Consider the following 20,156-nt stretch of genomic DNA (forward strand, 5'->3'; position numbering starts at 1 on the left):
GGAGGAGAGGAATTAGAAACAGAAACAACTGGGCACACTGGGACGAAAGAGAAACAACTGGGCACACTGGGACAACAGAAGCAGCTGCATAGAAGTGCAAGAAACAATGGGGTAAGGGAGGGTTTGCTTGGATGGAGGGGAAGGGAAACCCACAGATGGCTGAGGGTAGGGTGTGCTGACTGTAGTCCTGGGAAGGGTGGAGGAAGTGTTGGCCTGCGAGACAGAGAATAAGTTGATGACTCTGAGAAGTCAGGGAGGTATAGAGAGTGAAGTTTCCCCCAGTTAACACAAATGCCAAGCCGTGGTGAATTGATGTGCCTCTTCGTTGTCGATAGAAAGTCAAAGATGGACAACGTAGCAAATATGTCTAATCCCGCTCTTGGAATATTTGTATATCCCGTATATATGTGTGTATATATACACATACATATGTAGGCAGATGTTTTTTGTCCTGCAGCTGCTCTCAAATAATCACTAAGAGGCTTAATATTAATTACAAATGCTCAGATGATAGCTCAGGCTTATTACTGTTACGGGAGGTCCTCCCACTCCTCCAGCCTATCGCCGCTGAGATACCAGCCCCTTGGGGCGTGGTCTCTCTCCCTTTAAAAAAGCGGCCACTTCCCTCTCCTCTCTCTCTTCACTTCCTGCTCCGCCGGTGACTTGACTTCCTTCCTGGTTACGCAGAGGGCTGACAGTGATCTGTAAGTTTTTTCCCCTTTAAATAAATACCACCCTATTAATCATAATTCCAAACTGGTGTGGCATTGTTTATGACTTACGCCTTCATTTGGCGCCCAACGTTTGGTTTTAGAACCTCTCCCGGCTCGCAGCCGCGAGTTCGGCTTGGCGGCCGGAAGTTCGGCTTGGCGGCCGCAAGTTCGGCTTGGCGGGCACTTGTTCGGCTTGGCGGGAGCCCTTGCTTCCTCAGCCGCTGCCTGTGGATTTAAACTCCACAGGCCCGCGTAGTCTCTGCCCGCGTGATTTGCTCTTTTCTGAGTCGTTTTCAAATCTCCCTTGCAAGCACAGCTCTTAAGTGGCGCGAACCAGAGCACGCGGTTGCTGAAAGCTGCAACCCCTCAGGGTGACTCTGTCACGTGGAGGCATAAGTAGCTTCCAGATTGCTCTTCTCTACCCCTGGATTCTAGGTTTCTGGTTCCATCTCTGGAATTGATTTAATTACATTTACTTTGTTGAGCAACTTACATTTTCCAGTTTTTAACAAATACTAGGCGGACTCTGAAACAGGACCGTGTTTTCGTCGAGACTTGGCAACAGCGCCACCTGCTGGATAATAGGTAATATGGCAGTTCTCGTTTCCAACGCGAATTTTACTGTTCTGGTTACCAATACAATGGGTTATATCATGCAAGGTTTATATGACTATGGGGATAACTTAATTTACTGGTTACTAGGTTTCAGTATTCTTTTGAATATTCTATCATTTAGGAAGATCATGGCACTCCTAAGAACCATACAATCTTTACTAGAAACTCATGCAGGTCAGGAGATTCAGGATTCAAAAGAGACAATAATAAAGACAATAATAAGAAGACTTGAAATGATTGAAGAAATGATTGGAGCTGGTGAACAGAGTAATAAGGCACAAGGACAGGATACAATGCCAACACCAGCTATTAGAACTGGATTATCCAAGGTTTTAGCGGCATACCCTATACTTAATTCTGACAAAGCGTCAACTTCTAAAGGCTCAAAGGGAGTCAGAGAAGCTAGATGGACGCCAATAGCAATGAATGATCTAAAAGAAATTAAGCAAGCTATTGTTAATTTTGGCTTGCACTCTGCATATGTAAAGGAAATGATAAGGACTTGGGCTTCTAATGCTAGAGCTACCCCCCATGATTTCCACCAGTTAGTGTCTGCAGTTTTAGATAATGGACCTTCCTTGATGTTTGGAATTTATTTCAGAGAAGAATCCAAACATATGGAACAGCAAGGAAGAGCAAAAGGTATTGAGGTTTCCCAAGATCAAATTCTTGGTGCAGGAGAATATGCTGATCCACAGGTCCAAGCTCTTTATGATGATGAAGTACTGTGTCTATGTCACCAAGCAGCTTTAAATGCTTGGAATAGGATACAAGATCCAGCAAAAAGGGTTGAATCATATACCAGAATTAGGCAGGGACAGAGAGAACCCTTTATTGACTTTTTGCAAAGATTAATTAAGGCTCTGGACATAGGGGTAACAGACCCAGAAGCTAGACGAATACTTCTTGAATCTCTAGCTTTTGAGAATGCAAACATAGAATGCAAAAAGATAATTGGGCCTTTAAAGTCTAGATCAGCACCTATGGATGAATGGATTCAGCATACGATGAATGTTGAGACGTTTAGCTATAACGATGAATCTTGGGTAGGAGAAGCGATTTCCACAGCAATGAGGAGACATCAAACTGCCAGGTGTTTTAATTGTGGTAAATTAGGACATCTGAAAAGGGATTGCAGGCACAGAATTTCTAGGAATATTATCTCCTCTGGGAATGACAAAGATAGGAGACCTAGGCCTTCAGGTATATGTAGGAGATGCGGTAAAGGCCGACATTGGTCCAATGAATGCAGGTCAACAACAGACAAACAAGGCAACCCGATACCGTCGGGAAACTCCTTGAGGGGCCTCTCGCAGGCCCCCAAGCCAACAGTGGCCCAGTCATTCCCAGTCACAGTGGAGAACGTGCCTCACCAAGAAAATTAAAAGCTCCAATTTCTGCTGTAAAAAGTAATACTGGTCTAAATGATGAAATCCATGTGGAGGATGAGTCAAAAAACCCAGTTGGACAGAGTAAACGTATATTTTGGCAGACTTCTATTAATGATCAAAGACCAAAGCTAAGAGTCTGTATAAATGGCACTTTTATTGAAGGCTTATTAGACACAGGTGCGGATGTAAGTATCATTACCCCAGAATCTTGGCATCCGAATTGGCCTCTTCAAGAGGTAGATGTTCAGTTCCTGGGAATTGGAACCCTATCTCGTGTAAAACAAAGCACAAGATGGGTTGAATGCATAGGGCCCGAAGGGCAAATAGGAAGACTAAGGCCATATATAGCCAATATTGCCATAAATTTATGGGGCCGTGACCTGCTACAGCAATGGAATACCCAGATTAACATTCCTGTAGTTCCAGGAACTCATAATTCTGGGAAGTATATGATGAGGTATTATGGAAAAAGGTCACTAGCCATTCAGGCTGTACAAGAACATACAGCAAATACCAAACCTTTAGAGGTACCAACAGCCCTACCTTTAAAATGGCTAACTGAGAAGCCAATATGGATCAAACAGTGGCCTCTAGCTGAAGATAAACTACAGGCATTGGAACAGCTGGTGCAGGAGCAACTAGATGCTCACCACATTGAAGAATCAACCAGCCCTTGGAATTCTCCTGTGTTTGTTGTAAAAAAGAAATCTGGTAAATGGAGAATGGTGACAGATCTAAGAGCTGTCAACAAAGTAATTCAACCTATGGGCTCACTACAATCTGGAATTCCTTTGCCTTCTCTGTTACCAAAAGGATGGCCTCTTATAGTTATTGATTTGAAAGATTGTTTTTTCACTATACCATTACAAGAAAAGGATAGAGAAAAATTTGCCTTTACAGTGCCTACTTATAATAATTCTCAGCCCAATAGGAGATATCAATGGACTGTCCTCCCACAGGGTATGCTCAATAGTCCTACACTGTGTCAATATTTTGTAAGTAAGCCATTGGAAATAATTCGTAAACAATTCCCCAAGTCCATTATTTATCATTACATGGATGACATCTTGTTATCTGATTCAAATAAAGATACTTTAGAAAGGATGTTTGAAGAAGTAAAGAAAGTCTTGCCTAGGTGGGGATTACAAATTGCCCCTGAAAAGATTCAAAGAGGAAACTCTATTAATTACCTAGGTTACAGAATAGGGTTAGAGAAAATTAAAACGCAAAAGGCACAAATTAGGAGAGACCGCTTAAAGACTCTTAATGACTTCCAAAGATTGTTAGGAGACATTTCCAGTCTACGACCAGCTGTTGGGATAACACCTGATCTAATAGTTCATTTAAACAAAACCTTAGATGGTGATAAAGATTTGAATAGTCCAAGAGAACTGACAGCTGAAGCAGAAAAGGAACTGACAATGATTGAGGAAAAATTACAGGAGGCACATGTGGATAGGGTGAACCCAAATCTTAGCTGCATCCTAGTCATATTGCCTTCCAGAATTTCTCCTACAGGGATTCTAATGCAGAGGGAAGATATTATTTTAGAGTGGATATTTATACCTAATAAACCAAGTAAAAAATTAAAAACTTATGTGGAAAAAGTCTCTGAATTAATTATAAAAGGTAAGCTGAGACTTCGTCAACTAGCAGGTATAGACCCAGCAGAAATTATAGTGCCTTTTACTACTGAAGAAATAAAAAAGTTATGGGAAGACAATGAACCGTGGCAAAGAGCTTGTGCTAATTTTTTGGGAGAAATTAATAGCAACTATCCCAAAAGTGGTAGACTTAACCTCATAAAAAGAACTTCTTGGATTCTTCCTAGAATTGTACGTGATGCTCCAATAACTGGAGCCCGTACGTTCTATACTGATGCAAATAAATCAGGGAAAGCAGGTTACAAGTCAGATGAATTGAGTAAGGTGGAACAAAGCCCTTATAATTCTGTCCAGAAGGCAGAATTATATGCCATTCTTATGGTGCTAAGGGATTTTAAAGAACCTCTTAATATAGTTACAGATTCACAATATGCAGAAAGAGTTATCTTGCATATTGAAACCGCTGAATTTATACCAGATGACACAGAGTTGACTTCATTGTTTATCCAGGTACAAGACATAATCAGGAACAGGCTTTGTCCGATGTACATAACACACATCCGGTCCCATACAGGTCTGCCTGGTCCTCTAGCCCAAGGCAATGCTGAGATTGATCAATTATTGATTGGAAGTGTGTTGCAGGCCTCAGAATTTCATAAGAAGCATCATGTCAATAGTAAAGGCCTAAAGAAAGAATTTTCCATTACTTGGCAACAAGCTAAGGACATTATAAAGAGATGTCCTACTTGTTCTTTCTATAATCAAACACCGTTGCCTGCAGGGAGTAACCCAAAGGGCACTAAGAGAAATGAAATCTGGCAGATGGATGTGTTCCACTTTATAGAATTTGGTAAATTAAAATATGTACACCACACCATAGACACGTATTCAGGTTTTCAATGGGCTACTGCCCTGAGCTCAGAAAAGGCTGATTCAGTAATCACACATTTATTGGAAGTTATGGCCATCATGGGTATACCTGCGCAAATAAAGACAGATAATGGTCCAGCATATGTATCTAAGAAAATGAAACGCTTTTTTGATTATTATAATATAAAACACATTACAGGTATACCAAATAATCCTACAGGTCAGGCAGTTATAGAAAGATCAAATCGTACTATAAAGGATATGCTGAACAAACAGAAAGGGACCGAAAATACCCCCAGAAATAGATTACATAATGCTTTATTAACCTTGAATTTTCTTAACGCTAATGAGAAAGGAACGACAGCAGCAGAGAGACATTGGATAATGGAAAAGTCTGCTGAACTAAATCAACCGATTTATTTCAAAGATGTGCTGACCTCTCAGTGGAAGCCAGGAGATGTGCTACGTTGGGGAAGGGGTTTTGCTCTTGTTTCCACAGGAGAAGAAAAATTGTGGATACCATCAAAATTAATAAAGTTTCGATTTGAAGAAGAGAAACCTCTTGGAAAGGAGAAATGACAACTCATCCACAATGATGATATTCATACAGGTGGTAAGAAAAACATATAGAATGGGGGCAGGGTTCTGTTCTTATCTCCACAGGAAAACACTCATCTTTGAGAAATTCAAGGGACCCTGGATGTTTGGATACTGACAGATGGAAAAATACCTGCCCGATAGGAAATATCAAGAAAACTGAATGGGTTGTGTAAGTAATATTAAACCATATTTCTAAATTTATAAAGCTGGTTTTGAAGTTGGACTCTGGCTCAGTCCCTCTCCAATTCCAAGCTTGTTAGTAAGAGAAAAACCCAGAGTTTCTGGAGTTTCTGTCTCATGTCAAGAGCCATGATGTGGGACAGAAAGAAATATGAGTTTAGAAAACATCTTTGCTTTTCTTCATATCTATCATACTTTTCATTGAATATATCTATCATGTCTTTCATTGAATATATATATATATATATGTCTATATGATTAATGCTTAAGTTTCTCATAATGAACAATGAGTTTTTCCTGAAGTGACATTTGAAGTTTCCAGGAAGAAGATGGGGCCCCATAACAACAACTCCACCTGGTTGATATGACGTCATGATACTGATAGCGCTACAACAAGACCTGCTTTGGGTACCAGCTGCACAAGACAGTTCCAACTTGGTTAGCTGAAATGGTGCACATCTTATACAACATTTTGGCCAGACCTGCACAAAATAAAAAAAAAGAGGGATGATGGGATAATAGATTTGTAATTGTGAGTTACTGTTTTTAGACAAATATATTGGTATAGATTCTTGTATATTGATACAAAGTTAAATTATATTGACTATTGGATGCATGCATGTTTCTACCTTGTTTAAAACATTTTTATGTATTGACATATATTGTATTGTATATATTTACCATATTGCTGTGTACATTTCTACCTCTGATTAAGATACTTATATAATGTTTGTGTATTGATATATATTTACCTACTGCAATGTATATTTGTACATTGTTTATATTTGGAGGTCATTGTCCTCATTTGTTTCACAGTTGTTTATTGTCTTAATCTTTAAGTTAGATAGATATTGAGAATTATATAGACTAATAGTCATCTAAGTTTGTCATTTATAATTAGACTAATCAGGTTCTTTAGATATATAGAGATTATACTCAGTATAGATAGATAGTCTTCAACTTCTTCAAAGAGCTGTAGAAAATGGCCTTTAATCTAACTCAGAGTTTTGTGGTAGTGAGACACAATTGCTCCTGGCAACACCACTCTATTCCCGAGAGAATGTTGAGCACCAAAGACACTCCACCTGGAGCCTTTCCTTTTGGCAGAACTGGCCTTGGGGCAAAGAAATGCCCATACCTCAACCACTGACAAAGATACAGAGCATGCATCAATGGATAAAACAGGGCTGTCTTATCCTGCCAAGACAGGGTAAGATAGTTTTGAAAAGTTGCTTGCCTTTGAAAATGGTGTGTCAGTTATGTTAGGCCTTAGCCAAAGTTGGTTGCTTCAACGCTGCTAATGTGACTTTGGGTGATTGCCTAGGTAGCTAGTTGTCTCTGTGATTTGTTGCATGTTTTGGAAGTTGTTTTACTGAACTTCCTAATTAACCAGGTAACATTATTTCCCTTCTCAGATCTTCGATGGGGTTGAAGACTATATAGATGTAGTTACTTTTCTCTCATGACTTGGCCAAGTTATTTATTATACAAGACCTAAGCTAGTTAGAATAGGATATTTGTACTTATTGTATATAATTTCATAGTAGGTTTAGAACTCTCTTATTTAAACAAAAGGGGGAGGTGTTACGGGAGGTCCTCCCACTCCTCCAGCCTATCGCCGCTGAGATACCAGCCCCTTGGGGCGTGGTCTCTCTCCCTTTAAAAAAGCGGCCACTTCCCTCTCCTCTCTCTCTTCACTTCCTGCTCCGCCGGTGACTTGACTTCCTTCCTGGTTACGCAGAGGGCTGACAGTGATCTGTAAGTTTTTTCCCCTTTAAATAAATACCACCCTATTAATCATAATTCCAAACTGGTGTGGCATTGTTTATGACTTACGCCTTCATATTACTAACTAGTTTTTACAACTTAAGTTAACCCATTTCTACTAATCTATATATTGCCATGTGGCTCATGGCTTTACCTGTCCTCCAGTATGTCTTGCTCCCTCTAAATCTTCTAGTGACTTTCTCTCTGACTCCACCCTTCTTCTTCCCATCATTCTCAGTTTGGCTTTTCTGCCTAACTTTATCCTCTTCAGCTATTGACCAGTCAGCTTCTTTATTAAACCAATCACAGTGACAAATCTTCAATGTACAGAAGCATTATTCCACAGCATGCATACATGTATACATACATCATACATACATATATACACACACCCATGTATTTATCAAGTATTTATATATTTGAACCTAGGCACTCATGTATGCTAGGTTAGTGCTCTACTGTTGAGCTATATCTCCAGCCCCCTTTAAGACTTTTATTTTGAAATGGTTTACTAAGTTTCCCAGGCTATCCTTGAACTTGTGTTCAAGCCTCAGCCTCCTAAGTAGTTGGTGTTACAGAGCCACCAGATATCTGATTTTTGTCATGTTTTCTAGGTCTGCCTGTTATAGTGTGTGTGTGTGTGTGTGTGTGTGTGTGTGTGTGTGTGTGTGCACCCCGGTGTCATGCAGTTTTGCTGATGCTGGTAGATCCAGTAGCTGAACATATTCAACTAAACTGTATATGATATGTGGCTCTGGACTGTGAATTCATTTCAAATTCCCTTTATTAAAGCAATTGTATCAAATTTGTTCTGCTTAAAAATCAGAAGGTGACTAAATTCCAATTATTAGGCTAACCAAGAAACAACTTTTTGAGGCAGAGTGTAACCCTTGCTGTCCTGGAATTCACCCTGTAGATTAGGATGGCCTTGGACTCAGAGACCCACCAGCCTCTCCCTCTGGAGTGCTAGAATCAAAGGTGTGTGCACCGCCCGAGGAGAAGCGATTTGTTCAGTTTGACAGGATGGGACCTATATTGAACTTGGGACCTCTTTATCTGTTTCTTTGTTTTTTTTCCCCCCTATTATGTATGGATGTTTTGCCTTCATGTATGTCTTTGTTCTGCTTTTAACCTGGTGCCAACAGAGGTCAGAAAAGAGTGTCAGAACTCTTGGAAATGGAGTTACAAATAGTTATGAGCTGCCAGATGAGTTCTGGGAGTAGAACCCAGGTCTTCTGGCAGAGCTCTTAACCACTGAGACATCTCTCCAGACCCCTGTTGGTTTTGTTTATTTTTGTTTTGTTTGAGACCGAGTCTCACTGAATCTTGAGCTCACCAGTGTTCTAGGGCAGCTGGTCAGCAAACCCAGTGGCTCTGTCTGTCTTTGGCCACTACCCCACCACTGGCATCGAGTTCTCAGTCTGCAACTATTCCTCATGGCCGCTCTTCCATTGCCTGTGCACCGCCTGGGGAGAGATCGGTGTGCATTTGCCCCCGAATGCTACTCCCTTGCTCGTCTATTCTCCAAGACTCAAAGTCCTCTGCCGTGTCTTTCTCTTCCTTGCAGAGGTCTCACTGCCTGGGGTTGTGTGTCAAAGCGGAAGGAGTTTTTGTTTGTTTGTTTTGTTTTTTTCGTCGTCAGTATCTTTTTCTCTTAGCTTTTTGACTGCTAGGGTAAGGCCCACTTGCACTATGGAGAGCGCTCTTTTTATGTAAAGTCAAGTTACTGTGGCTGTTTCCCACATCTGCCAAATACCTTCCCAGAAACACTCAGACCAGCATTTCAGTAACTGGGTGCTGACATGAAAACCCAACTAACACAGTAGGGTCACTGGGGTTGAGGGGAGCTCTGAGACTTGGGGTTTCAGTGGAAGGAGGTGGGGTCAAGTTAATATCCAAGGATTCAAAGACTGTGGCCCTGGAGTGACAGTCACAGAACCCTAGGAGAAGTACTCCCAAACTTAGTGAAAACTGAGAGTCTCTGTTGCTGTAGAGAAACAGGTGCCCCCCAGGCTTTCCTCTCTACCCCCACCCCAGGCTTCACCCTCCACCCTCACCCCAAGCATGTCCAGCTTCACTGCTCTGAGATGGGGCTGTCTCCAGGGACCTTCTCTGGCGACGGGGCCTGGTGCCAGGTCATGCTCCCTGTTCTCCTGTAGCTTCCATTGTCCCGGGCCCTCCGAATCTGTTTGTTTCCTCAGAGAGAAGGTTGTGTTGTTTTTATCTGGTTTTCTAAGTTGCTTGTCATCTGTTGCCAGCTGTGGCATGTGATTGAAAGAGGAAATGGCTCTCAGGAGTGTGGGAGCCAATGGCTGTGAGCAGGGACTGCCCACCTGTGGGAAAACAAGTTAAAACTCGCTAGCTTTCTGTGGTGGCAGAAATGTATTTATACTTTGAGAGCACAAACTTGCTTGGAAGGAGCAAAGAGTGGCCCTGTAATTAAAAACAAAGCGAAACTATCACACATAACTACCAATAGAGAATTAGAAAGTTGACTCCCCCTGTGTGGTTTGGAGCCAGTTTCCTGTCTTTTGGCTTCAGGTTTCTCCGCTGTAAAGTGGGGTAAGGCTCCAGAGTGTTTAATATGAGGTGAAATTAACTGGCCAACTAATCAGTTGGAGGAAGATGACTTACTAGACAAATGGGAGTTGTTATGGTTTACAGTATTTTTAGTATTGTTATTATTTACACATAATATGAATGTAATTTCCAAGTCTAATATGGCATTAACAAGCGAGACCAGTACACTCAGGACAGTTCTAGGTCTGTTCACCCTGAAGGTTGCTTATTGTTGAGTTGAATATCTGCTTTGCTGATCAGATGGTTTATTTAGACTTTCTTGGGTAGCCATTTTTGGAACCATGGGTTAAAGTTCAGGTTAGCCCAGCTTTTGCTCTGAGGATCACACTGGTTTCTGACTGAGCCTGGGCCTAGCTGTTCCAAGGTGTTCCTGTCTGCTGCAGGTTGTCTGAGGCATCTTAGCCACTTGCCTACAGTTCATTTTCTTCTTACCTTTGCTTAGTAGTAGCTCTCCAACCTCAGCCTCTCACCCACTGGCTTCTAAGCTAATTTCTAAACATTTTCTTTCTAAAACCATAGTGTGCCAATGTTAGGAATAGTTTTTAATGAGGGAAATACATTCACATCTGTTAAGTATGGACACTCATCAAATTTGCATTTGATATTGTTGTAGACACAGGGCATTTCTGCTTATACAAGGGTCATGGTTGTACACACCAGCAAATTATGAACAAGGAGTCAGTGGGACAGTGAAAATATGGAGCAAAGGACACTTTCTCCATATCTATTCAATACAGTACTTGAAGTTCTAGCTAGAGCAATAAGACAACAAAAGGAGATCAAGGGGATAAAGTAAAAAAAAAAACAAACCAGCAAAACTCTTACTATTTGCTGATGATATGATAGTATATATAAGTACCCCAAAAATTTCTACCAAGGAACTCCTAGAACTCATAATCACCTTCAGTAATGTAGCAGGATATAAAATTAACTAAAAAAAATCAGTAACCCTTCTTTATACAGATGATAAACAGGCTGAGAAAGAAATCAGAGGAATATTGTAATGGTCTGTCCTGTCTCTTTAAGAGACAAGCCCCTCCCACTCTTCACCCATCCACTGAGGCAAGCAGATTTTCCTTCTGCTTCCAGCCTGAGCCCTTCCCTTTCCATCTCTCTCCCAAAAAGGCAGCTTCTGCCTCTCCCTTCTCCCCTTCCCCCACCTCTCTGGTTTTCTTTCTCTCTCTTTGCTCTTCCCCCTTCTCCCCTTTCCCCCTTTCCTTTTCCCCTCCATAACCCACTAAATAAATACCCACTTTCTCTACATGGCATGCCTAATAGGTCTCTATCTCTCACCCACTGCAGCTCCTTGTGGGATGGGATACCCTGCCAATGTTTCTCACCCCACAAGGTTCCCTGCCTGGGATCTGTGGGCCTCTTGGGGAATGGTGGTGCCATTTTATTTGTACTATAACATTGGTGGTTGTGACTTGGCAAGGCTCTCCATGTTCCCTCCTGCCCATGGACGGGCCAACTGAGGACATGTGGAACTGGGCTCAGGAATCAGGTTTCTTTACAACAGCTCTACATTGTATCTGCCTAAATGCCTACCTCTGTGCACACCAATAGCTTCGGTGGTAAGTTTTCCCCTTACAGTCCCCAACCACAGCCTTCATGGGTACTCAAAGGAATGAGATCTGGCAGATGGATGTATTCCACTTTACAGAATTTGGAAAATTAAAATATGTACATTACACCATTGACACTTATTCAGGTTTTCAATGAGCAACTGCCTTGAGCTCAAAAAAGGCTGATTCAGTAATCACACATTTATTAGAAGTTATAGCCATCATGGGTATAGCTGCACAAATAAAGACAGACAATGGTCCAGCATATGTGTCTAAGAAAATAAAACAGTTTTTTTGATTAACATAATATAAAGCATATTAGAGGTATACCAAACAATTATACAGGTCAGGCACTTATAGAAAGATAAAATCAAACTATAGAGAATATGCTAAACAAACAGAAAGGGATGGAAAATACCCCCCAGTAATAGATTGCATAATGCTTTATTAACCTTGAATTTTCTTATACTGATAATGAGAAAGGAACAACAACAGCAGAAAGACATTGGATAATAGAAAATTTTGCTTTTAACAACATGCTTGGATTTAGAGAAGGACAGCCATTGTCCAACTCCAAAGTCAGCTCTTATTTTTAAGTAGAGATGTATATGTGTCCAAATAATCAAATTTTACCGTGCAGATAATACAACATTATAAGACAGATTTCTCTTTGCTTGTTTATTCTTTCTGGATAGCTTTCTTTTTATCTTTAGGCATTTAGATGTCCACGGTCTTTCCACTCTTTGAAGATATTTTCCTACAAAGACAAGAACAGAACCCTGACCCAATCCTTGTGAGTTTTTTTTTTTTTTTACCACCTGTATGGTTGTCACCTCTGTGGATGAGCCATCATTTCTCTTTCTCAAGAGGTTTCTTTTTCAAAACAAATCCTTATCAATTTGATGGTATCCATAGCTTTTCTTCTCCTGTGGAGACAAGAGAGTAACCCCTTCCCTAATGAAGCACATCTCCTGGTTTTCATTGTAAGGTCAGCACAAGCTTGAAATATAATGGCATTCCGTTTCTCCTTGTAGAATTCAATGCCGGACTTGCTAATGCCGCAGACCTGTGAGATTAACTGACCCTTCTTTCCTTGCCCATGCCCGTGTGACTCCAAAGAACTGTCAACCAGCACACGAAGGCTTTAATGAGTGGTGTGGCCCTCCTTCTACTATATTAGTGCTCTTTGCCCACCCATTTTCGCTTTTAGAGAGATTGTGCTACTTTGAATGGATAAAATACATTTTAAGTTGAAGGCTATTTAAGTCACTAGCCCAAATCCCAAACTTGTAGCTAAAGCCAAACATCAGCCAAACTGTTTCTGTGAAAGCTAGCTAGAAGACGGTCTTCACATCAGCATTGGTCTTTTGACGGTGGGCATGGATGAAGCTCCAAGGTTAGTGTGAAGTGTGTCATGAACATCACCAAAACTTTACAAACCAGGAATTTGGAATATGTGCTATAGTTGTCAATGCCTACTTACTCAATCAAACCAGCTCTTCCTAGATCAGGAGCCTCTGAGGACAAGAAACTAGCACATATGTTGCGTACAGAGGCCTATCTGTAGAATATGAAATATAGATACACTTCCTGTCAACTACAGAAACCCAGACACACCTGGGAAGGGGGCATCTCGATGGAGAGACTGCCTCTATCAGATTAGCCTGTGGCGTGTTTTCTTGATTACTAACCAATCCAACCTGAAAGCTGTGGGTGGATCTATCCCTGAACAGGTGGGCCCGAGCATTTGAGAAAGGTAGCTGAGTAAGCCCTGAACAGAACAAGCCTGTAAGCAGCGTCTCTCCACCATTTCTACCGTGGCTTTGCCGGATGATGGGCTGTGGAAAGTAAGAGGAAATAAACCCTTTCCTCGCCCAGTTGCTTTGCGTCATGGTGTTTATCACACCCACAGAAAGCCAGTTAGAGCACACACTGAGGTGAATCCATAAGCAATTTCTTTCTTTGGCACGGGGGGTGGGGGAGGAGTATTCAAGACAGAATTTCCCTGTGCAGCCTTGGCTGTCCTCAGATTTAATCTGTAGACCAGGCTGGCGTTGAACTCACCAAGATCCGCCTGCCTCTACCTCCCGAATGCTGGGATTAAAGGCGTTCACTGGGCACAATTCTTTATTAAATGTTGTTAATCATGGGTGAAATACTTGAGGCAATATGTCTGCCATGGCCCAAGGATTCAGGCAGGGCTCTGGAAAATGAACATGAAGACCTGTGACCGTGAAGGCAGCACTTTGGCCTCAAAGACTGGTGTATTTTTCTTTTTTTTTTCTTTTTTCTTTTTTTTTTAAGTGCTTCTCTTTTAATGAAACAGATCCAAAAGATGTACAGTTTTGCAGTTCACAAGCATGGAAAAACAAACAGAAGGACAGAGTTCCAACAGAAGAAGCTAATCCAAGACCAGGCTGGACTTGCCACCAGGGGGGTTTCTCCTGGATGGCGCTGGGGCCGGAGCCACTGGGCTGGGCACAGGAGCAGCAGGCATGGGCTTCTCTTCTATCTGCCCCAGGTTGGCTTGGAAGTCTGTGTCCACGTTTTCATGCATATCACCTTCTCCCTTGAGGTCTAAGAAGTCTCCAGAACTCGCTTCAGATGGGTTAACTTCTCTGCGCTCCAGGTGGCTCAGAATCTTCCCTGGCACCAGTAGTAGACTTGGCACCTGCTAACTTTGCCCAAGATGGAGGGTTTTCTTCAGGTGTCCCAAAGATGCTAGAAGCCATCTTGTTCTTCCTCACAGGCTGTTCTGATGGCTCATCAAAGCCTAGTGAAAAATTGGATCCACCACCTGGAGGCCGCAAAACCCGGGAGCTGTTCCTGCTGTTGGGGTCCACACCCTTGAAGGTAGTGGTAGTGGCCATGGCGCCAAGGGGCGAGGTAGGCTGGCGCAGGGAGAACGCCGAAGGGGACTGGGACCAACCGGCGCAGACAGCTCCACAATAGCCACCAGCCGCGCTCCACGAGCCTCTGCTCTGGTGTATTTTTCTTTTAGTTGCTCTCAAGTAAAATCCATTTGCAATGCTACCAAGAAGCATGGTTTTCTGGGATGATACATAAAGCGATACATAATAGTGCTATGTCCCCTTTGCCCAAGAAAGACTGTGAAAACCAGAATTGGGGAGGATGGGGAAGGGGACCATTGCCCTCATGAAGTCAGCCAACCTTTAAGTACCAGGGACTAAGAGCTTGTGAGCCCCTGCCCCTAGCTGAGGAGCTATTGCTGACTGATGGCTTCTGGGGGAGGGGCAGTCAGTTTTCCTTAAGGAGTGACCCCCCAGTAGGTTGACCATGCTGAGGCTTCCATATGAAGGAAGTCAGGACGAAAACACAAGCAGAGCAGGAACCTGGAGGCAGGAGCTGATACACAGGCCTTGGAGGAGTGCTGGTTTGCTCTCTATGGCCTGCTCAGCCTGCTTTCTTTCCTTTTTTTTTTATCTTTTTTTCTTTATTTTACATTCTAACTACAGTTCTTCCTCCCACCCCTCCTCCTGCCCCCATCTCCTTCCCTCCAGCCCATCCCCCACCCACTCCTCCCAATGGGTAAGGACTCCCATGGGGAATCAGCAAAGTCTGGTATACTAAGTTGGGTCAGAACCAAGCCCTCCCGCTGAATTAGGGCTGAGCATGGCACCCCATCATAGGGAATGGGCTCCAACAAGCTAGCTCATGCACCAGGGATAGATCCCGGTCCTACTGGGCCCCTCAGAAAGTCCAAGCTTCACCACTGTCTCCCACATGTGGAGGGCCTGGTTCAGTCCCATGGAGGCTCCACAGCTGTTGGTCATGAGTTTCCACGAGCTTGGTTCAGCTGTCACTGTAGATTTCCCCATCATGATCTTGACCTGCCTTGCTCATCTATTCCCTCCTCCCTCTCTTGGATTGGATTCCCGGAGCTCAGCCTGATGCTTGATTGTGGATCTCTGCATCTGGTTCCATCATTTACTGGATGAAGGCTCTATGATGATAGTTGGGGTGTCCACCCATCTGTGGAAGGCCAGTTCGGGCAGGGATGATACCACCCACGATGGGCTGGCCCCTCCCACATCAATCACTAATTAAGAAAATGCCGTACAAGCTTGTGTACACCTCAATCTTACAACGTTTTTTAAATTGAGGTTCCCTCCTCTCTCATATGACTTTAGCTTATGTCAAGTTGACATAATACTATCCAGCATAATATATATACATATATATTATATGTGTGTGTGTGCATATATGTAGTTACAGGTGGTTGCTAACTATCTGACAAAAGTGCCAAGAACTGAACCAAGGTCCTTGGAAAGAGCAGTAAGCACTCTTAATTGCTGAGTCAGCTTCTTAAATTGTGTGTATGTTCAGCCTGCATGCAGGTTTGCAAGTGTGGGAGCTGCAGGTTCAAAGTTGACATGGTATATATTTATTGATCATTCTCCACTTTATTGAGGCTGGGTCTTTAGCTAAGCCTGCAGCTCACTAATTTTTACTAGTCTAGTTAGCCAACTTTCCCCAGGGATCCCCTATGTCTTCCTCCCTCATATTACATTAATAGATTTTAATGTGGTTCTGGGACTCTAAATGCCAATCCACACAGCAAGTGCTCTATCGACTGACCCATCTCCTATTGTGGGAGATGAGTTAAAGATGTGTTACATTCCTTCATGCTGGGGAACATTTGTTTAATGAGGCAAAGATGTGTTGCATTCTTTTATGTTGTATTTGTTTAACTCTGTGAAACTGTGTTACTTTGCCTGCCTAAAACACCTATTGGTCTAATACAGAGCTGAATGGCCAATAGCTAAGCAGGAGAAAAGATAGGCAGGGCTGGCAGGCAGAGAGAATAAATAGAAGGAAAAAAGAAGAGAGAGAAGTGAAAAAAGGAGGAGAGGATAACATTAGGGTCTAGCCACCCAGCTACACTACCAGCAATGAAGTAAGAAGGGAAGGAAGGTATACAGAATAGAGAAAGATAAAAGCTCAGAGGCAAGAAGGAGATAGGATAATTTAAGAAAAGCTGGCTATAAACAAGCCAAGCTAAGACTGGTCATTCATAAGAAAGAGTAAGTCTCCACGTATTTATTTGGGAGCTAGGTATAGGCCCCCAAAGAGCAAAGAGTAAGAGTTAAAAAAAAAATCTCCCCAGACACACATTACTTCTTTTTAAAAGCATGATCCATCACTAAACCTGGAACTCACCCCTTTGGCAAGGTTGCTGAGCCAGCGAGCGTCAGGGGCCTGTTTAACCTCTGGCCTCCAGTGCCGGAGGCCCATGCTGACAAGCCTGGCTTTTAAGCAGTTGCTGGGAGTCCCAGTTCAGGTCCTCGTGGATGGAAAGCATTGTTTTCACTGTGCTAGCTTTCTTGTTCTTCCTGAAAGCACAGCAGGTCATTCGCTCGCTCGCAAGTTAGTGGGCCGTGGGAAGGGAAGGAAAGATTGCCGCCCCTGGTCAGCAGGGCCAGGACTAGAACCACCGCTGCCTTTACTACCCACCACAGAAAGACAAAACACCACTTCCTTGTGCCCAAGAGGAGATACAGTCTGAAGCTGCCCAAGCACAGACATCAAGGAGAATCAGCAACCCGGAAACAACCAAGATGGCAGCTGGTTTGCCGACACAGACACCTGACTTGAGCACTTCCCATCACCGCCCATCCTTGTGAGCTCCTCGTGTCTCTGGGCGTGTTAGAAGATACACAGCTGATGGATGTGCCCCTGTGTTGGCAAACTCCCTGCAACCCTCTTTCCCCACCCATGCCTGTGACGTCACGGACCACCCCCGCCCCCAGCACGGATGGGGTGACTAGAGCGATTTTCCATTTGCAGCTATTGAGAAATACCTAGTGGAGAGATACAGGCCTTTCTTTTGTTCTGGGAGGACTTGCAGAGAGTGTTTTCTGATTACAAAATAAGCAGGCTTTGGGGCTTCTCGTTCCCACGCATTTGTGTTCAGGCGTGAGCGTGTGTTAAATATGTACAGTCCCGCCTTTCCTTGAGTACGCAGCAGCTCTCGTGCCAGGTTCCCTCTGGTGTCTTTGTGTCTGTGATGAGGCTTTGCCACATAGCAGACTATATTTGGGGAGGTTTTCTGCAGCGCTGGGAAAACAGGAAATTGCCATCTTTGGGGACCGTGAATCAAAGCGGAGATGGAAAACCCCTTTCTTAGGACACTTACAAGACCACTCACCCGAGTTCCTGTTGCACCTGGCAAGAGCAAGCAAGGTCGGTCTGTGTGGGAGGCTTCAGTGGGTATACACACATGTGTGTGTACATAGGCATGCTTTAATACACACCTAGGAAGTACACTGTGGGAATGTTGCACAATGTTCTTATATACATCAAGATGGTTACAGCCTATGCCTCTACGTGATGCAGTCTTATGGGACCACCACTGTATATGGTCTCATCTCTCAGCAGCTGTTATCCAGACTTTTCTGCCTGTGGAAATGTTATCCATATTAAATACTGCCCCTTCTATGAAATCTTTTTTGACTGGTAACAGTTTTGACACAAACCTGCATTCCAGCGTTTGAACCAACCAGCTCCTTTGAGTTCCCTTTACATTAGAGTGTGGTGGTGGTTACTGTTGATCTCAGTACTTGGGGCAGCCCAAGGCAGGCATGTCACTTTGAGTTAGAGGCTAGCCTGGTCTACATAGCAAGTTCCAGGATAGTCAAGAATATATAGTGAGACCTTGTCTTAGAAACAACCCACCCACCCCAGAACACAAACAAACAAAAGCCATCGCAAAACATCCAAGGGAAATCAGCAGACACTGGTGCGTGTAGGGAAACACACAAGGGGGTGTGTATGTGTAGCAAACACACAGGGGTGCCTGTAGGGAAACACAATGGCATATGTGTGTGTGTAGTAAAACACATAGGGGTGCCTGTAGGGAAACACACAAGGGTGTGTGTATGTAGTAAAACACACAGGGGTGCCTGTAGGGAAACACACAAGGGTGTGTGTATGTAGTAAAACACACAGGGGTACAAGCAAGGAAACACACAAGGGTGTGTGTGTGTGTGTGTGTAGTAAAACACACAGGGGTGCCTGTTGGGAAACACACGGGGTGCATATAGGGAAACACACAGGGGTGCGTGTAGTGAGACGCACATGGTGTGCGTGTTTCACACACAGTGAAGCGTACCTAAAGTAATTAATGCTTTCTGCCCTTTGCTTCTGGAATGTCCCAGCTGAGGTTGATTAAGTGGAGATTGGTCCCCAGGTGTCAGGTGATGAGAAAGGAGAGGGAGAAGTCATTGCCTCTGTCGTGTATTGTTTCCTATATTCTACGTTAACCCAGACTGAAGGGTGTGACTCCCGGCTAGAAGCCTGGGCTGTGTGTTCTGATGAGGTCTGTTTGTCTCCCACCCTGCGCACCCCACCCAGTGTGTGGCCAACTGTGTGATCTTTACTGTGGAAGGCAGTTCCTAATACACACCAGGGAAATGTGCTGTCGGGTCTGTGCTGTGGCTAGAATTGTGCTCACCTTGGAGGGGTGCTGTGAGAATTACAGAGGTGATGGAATGAAATGAGGGCCCAGCCCTTGTTAATCACCCGCACCGCTTTGTTTCTGAGTGGCAACAGGTATGAATGGGGCAGGCACCGACCCTGTGTTGAGCTTCTGATAAAGAACTGGGTGGCCCCCTCCAACCCCCCAACTTTAAGATGTCTTTGAGTGAGATGGAGTGAAGAAGTGAGCATTGATTGTACACTTCACAGGAAGCCTGGCTGGAATCCAGGCCACACAATGGCCACAGAGATATCTGATACTCAATAAAAAGACCACAATGTGGGAACACAGGGGAAATAAAACCCGCTATGGCAACACTTGGAGGCACCGCACGTGTTCCCACCTTATTTATAGAAGCGCTTTCCCCTCTGTGGCACACATTTCCTCATTGGCCTAATGTATTTTGTGGGCAAAAGCTTTGGAACAGAAACTTTTATCAGGGAGTGCTTTGCTGACTGCCAGCGGCGGAGGGAGGTGAGCCGCGATGACATGTATGTAACCTGTGCTCTCTTCATAAGCACGGCTTCTCATCTGCATGTTCCCCAATACTGCATGCCTAGAGGACATTCTCAAATGAGTCTGTAGGCAAATAAATGGGAAGCCACTGATCAAAGTGAGGTAGGTGACAGTTGGTGTCGCTCTTAAGTAATCAGGATTCAAGTTTGGGGAAAAGATGGCCATTTCCTACTGACGTGGTACAAAGGCTCCTGGCTCTGTATCCTCATTGTCTAAGACTCAAAGGCTGTGTTGCACACATTCTCAAACACACTCCA

At 43.5% G+C, this 20,156-nt stretch overlaps 1 pseudogene; it reads right to left on the bottom strand.

Annotated features, from left to right (window-relative positions):
* Positions 1-14,187: 14,187 nt before the first annotated feature.
* On the bottom strand, positions 14,188-14,859 carry LOC142858238 (jupiter microtubule associated homolog 1 pseudogene; annotated as a pseudogene).
* Positions 14,860-20,156: the final 5,297 nt, after the last annotated feature.

Source organism: Microtus pennsylvanicus, chromosome 10, assembly GCF_037038515.1.
Source record: "Microtus pennsylvanicus isolate mMicPen1 chromosome 10, mMicPen1.hap1, whole genome shotgun sequence".
In the NCBI taxonomy this organism is placed as follows: Eukaryota; Metazoa; Chordata; class Mammalia; order Rodentia; family Cricetidae; genus Microtus; species Microtus pennsylvanicus.